This window comes from Aplysia californica, unplaced genomic scaffold, assembly GCF_000002075.1.
Source record: "Aplysia californica isolate F4 #8 unplaced genomic scaffold, AplCal3.0 scaffold01490, whole genome shotgun sequence".
NCBI lineage: Eukaryota > Metazoa > Mollusca > Gastropoda > Aplysiida > Aplysiidae > Aplysia > Aplysia californica.
In genome coordinates this window covers 63,369-67,538 of record NW_004798760.1, presented here as the reverse complement: position 1 = coordinate 67,538, position 4,170 = coordinate 63,369, and positions in this window count along the sequence as shown.

Here is a 4,170-nt window from a genome sequence, read left to right as displayed (position 1 = left end):
TGACTACTACTACTACTACTACTACTACTACTACTACTACTACTACTACTACTACTACTACTACTACTACTACTACTACTGCTATTGCTACTGCTACTGCTACTGCTACTGCTACTGCTGCTGCTACTACTGCCACTATTGCTACTACTGCTACTACTGCTACTACTACTACTTTTATTTTTATTTTTATTATTAATATTATCATCATCATCATCATCATCATCATCATCATCATCATCATCATCATCATCATCATCATCATCATCATCATAAGAATAATGTTTGGCTCTTTTCGTCTGTACAGACGGTCAATTTAGCTTAAGGTGGTCTCAAAGTTGTCTTCATGCAGCTTCTTTCATGGCTAATCCTTCCTATGTTTGAAGCGCAGATTCTGTCGCAGTGCTTGCATTTCAGTGAGGTGGATCGAAGCTCTGTATTTCCGCTGTTTTCCTTTCGTCGTTAGCGCTTCTCAGCCTGGTTGTTTCCAAGGCTGCTCTCTAGCATTATAGTTGTTTCCTTTCCAGCTATCACTTTCCTCCATGTTTTCTTGTCCTCAGCTACTTCCTACCAGACGTTAACATCTACTCCAAGATTTGATAAGCTATTTTTGCAGGTGTCTTTGTATCTCAATTTTGGTCTTCTTCTTGGTCTTTTTCACGGGACAAGTTCCCCATAGAGATTTTCCTTCGGAATCCAGTAGTCGTCCATTCTCTTGACATGGTTCAGCCATCCCAATCTTTTAAACACAGAATAGTTGGCATGCTCCTGAGGTTTGCCCGTGCCAACACTTCACCTTTTGTAACCTTGTCACGCCTCGAAATGCCTAAGATCTTGTGGCAGCATCTGAGACGGAAAATGTCGAGGCGCTTTTCTTGCCTGCTGTACAAGGTCCATGTTTCATATCCATAAAAGAGTGTGCTGAGGACACATGCTTCCTAAATCTTGATCTTTGTTTTGATGGTTAATCTTTTGTTTTCCCATGCTCGTTTTTTCAGCCTTCCAAAACTTGTTGTTGCTTTCCCTATCCTGGAGTTGATCTCATAATCAATTGATGTAGTAGAGTTAATGGTAGACACCAGGTAACAGAACTTGTCCACTGCCTCAAGTTCCTTGTCGTTTGTTTAGCCATATATTATAGCTCTGCTCTGCGCCTTCTTGAGAAAGGATGACTTTTCTTAACACTGATGACCAAACTAATGACCGTGCATGCTGTTGATAGGTGGTCCATCATTGTTTGTAGGGTTCATTCACTGGGAGCAACAAGAGAAGCATCGTCAGCGAACAGAAGGTCTTGTACTGTTGTTTTGTAGATCTTGGTCTTGGCCTGGAGTCAAGCAAGATTGAAGAGCGGTCCATAGGTTCTCCAGGAGGAAGGCATCCCCTGGTGATTATTTGAATGCGTAATGCAATAAGACAGCAAAATCAGAGCTAAAAAAGGGTTGGTGCTAAGACAGAACCTTGCTTTACTCCGCTATTGATTTTGAAGCTGTTTGATGTTGAACCGTCGAACTGAATGGTGGCCTTCATAACTTCGTGGAATGAGATTATGTGCTGTAGCAGTATTGGGAGACAGCCAGTTTTTTCAAGCACCATGTACAGTCCTGTCCTGATCTACTGACGGTGTCAAAAGCCTTTGACAGATCGACGAACGAAGTAGAGCTATGTAAAGGCAGTTGTTATTCCCTGCATTTTTCTTGTAGCTGACGAATAGAAAAGATCATGCCCATTGTTGAGCGGTTTGATCTGAAACCGCATTGGCTCTATGCTAGGACTCTTTCTGCTAGTCGCGTTAGGATGATCCTAGCGAAAGCTTTTCCAGTGATGCTTTGCAATCAGATACCTCTGTAGTTGTTGCAATTTCCTTTGTCCTCTTTGTTTTTGTAGAGTGTGGTGATTTTGGCATCTCTCAGGTCATGTGGAATTTCTGCTGTCAGCGAACAAGTCATGAGTAGCTTGTACAGATATGGGTGGAGGGTCTCTTTGTTCTCTTTCAGCACTTCAGCAGGTATGTTGCCATTTCCTGCTGCTTTTCCGCAAGCAAGTTCATTGCAGAAGAGAGTTTTTCTTCTGTTGTTATTGTATCATGTTCTGACATTTCGGAGAGCTGAGGAATGGCCTCATGTAGCTGTCTATCAACATGTTGCTCCTCTGAGTAAAAGTCTGAATAATGTTTCACCCATTTTTCCATTTATTTCTTCTTGTCTGTCAACTGTTCACCTTTCGCAGACTTTATAGGTGCCATTTTGTTTGCTGTTGGTCCATAGCAACTCTGGCGTTTTCGTACAGTTTCCTCATATTACCAGTACCGCTTGCCTGTTGGATTTCTGAGCATAATTTGTCTTAGCACTGATTGGTGCACTTTCTGGTTTCTCTTTGAAGGTTGGATTTAGCAGCACATAGTAGTTGCCTTGTACTCTCTGTTGGATTTGTGTTGTGTTCTATCAGGATCCTACGATCTCGAGTAGTGGTGCGCGTGATGCACTGGCTTCAACCCAGTCTTCTTTGAAAGGTCTTTCTCCATTCCAAAGGTAATTGACGCAGAATTATACATTGTTGATTTCATGCTATTCGACATGCTGTCTGGGGATGAGCTATCTAGATGTAGGAGCTGTTCTTTGACATGTTCTTGAAATTTTGCCTTTAACGCAGGGTCTTTGGCATTTCTTTTATTTTAGCTCTTGGAGTTTTCTTAGTAACTATCTTTGAATTAGCACTGTAGAAGGATTTTTTTTTGCTTTACCATGTTGACATCTTTTTTCTGACGATGATGAAGTCGATTTGGTGTCAATGGCCTGATCTTGGACGGCACCAACATACCTTGTGTCTGTCCTTGCCACTGTAGAATGTGTTAGTGATGCAAGGGTTGTTATTTGCGCTGAATTCTAAGAGCCTCTGGCCATTCTTATTGATTTTTTTCCCCAAAAGGTCCAATGCAGGTTGGCCATACTTTGTTTTCAATACCCACTCTTACATTAAAGTCACCCATGAGAAACAGTTGGTTTGTTGTTGGGACGTTGGTGATTGCATTCTGAAGCTCCTCGTAAAACTGGTCTTTTTCTCATTTTCTGCTGTTAGGGTTGGGGTGTAGGCGCTGATGAAGTGAGCCCTTCAAGTTTTGATTTCCATTTCCGTGAAAGTGATACGTTCAGATAAACCTTGGAGGTGCTGATCCTGTTCAGCAATCTATTGTGTACTCATACCCATACCATGGATTCTCCTCTCATCTCCCCCCTAGACCCTTCCAGAAAAATGTATAGTTTCTTTCACTGATGGTACCAGAGTTAGCAAGTCTTGTCTTTTGCGTGGCAGTGATGTTTACATTGAGTCGTGTGACCTCCCTGTCCATGATTTCTGTCTTTCTGATGTCCTCTGTTTTCTCCAGGTTGACAGTGTCCAAACCGGTTGTCAGTGTTCTAACATTTCAGGCCCCCAGTTTCCATGGGGTTAGTTTTACTTCTTTTGCCTGGTGGTGAGTTTCGGTTTTTGTCCTATACACACATAGAAGCAAACAAACGTGGTGGATCAACACCTTACTCTCTGGGGGCAGCCCAGTTTGAGATGGGCGGTAACTGATCAATGCGACTCAATAGTTACTCCCATCGTCAAAGGTGACCTGTGGCGACATCCTGTTTCGCCAAATAAGGATGCCTTATAACCCGTAAATTGCCACCCCCCGTGTTTTTCCCTTGCTTATCACAACAAGGATGAAATGTCCTCTCCATAGTCATATAAATGCTGCTGTAGCTGTGGTTGAGCTGTGGGTCTGATCCGCTGCATTTTTGCTCTCTTGCAGCATCCTCCCGGAAATCTTGAAATCTTGAAATCTTGACTAAGCTAAATGCCTGGGCCTGACTATGGAGAACGTGCCTTGCCCAATTTGCAAGAACCACCTCTCGACTTTGCTGATTTAGTCCAAAGGAGCGACGAGGTTAATACATTTGGAACTAGCAGAATTGCAAGGTCTGCCAGAAGATAGTTCGGATCGTTCCTGACTGTCGACTGCCTTAGGAGCCCTCCCTCCGGATTTGTTTAGAGTTTACTCCCTTAGCCTATCATACTCCCGTATGCACCTACAAGGCAGTTGGAACAGCTGCAGGTAGTACCATCTACTGTCATTATGGTAGCAGCACTGAGGCTGGCCGGACGTTATAATTATAATAATAATAATAA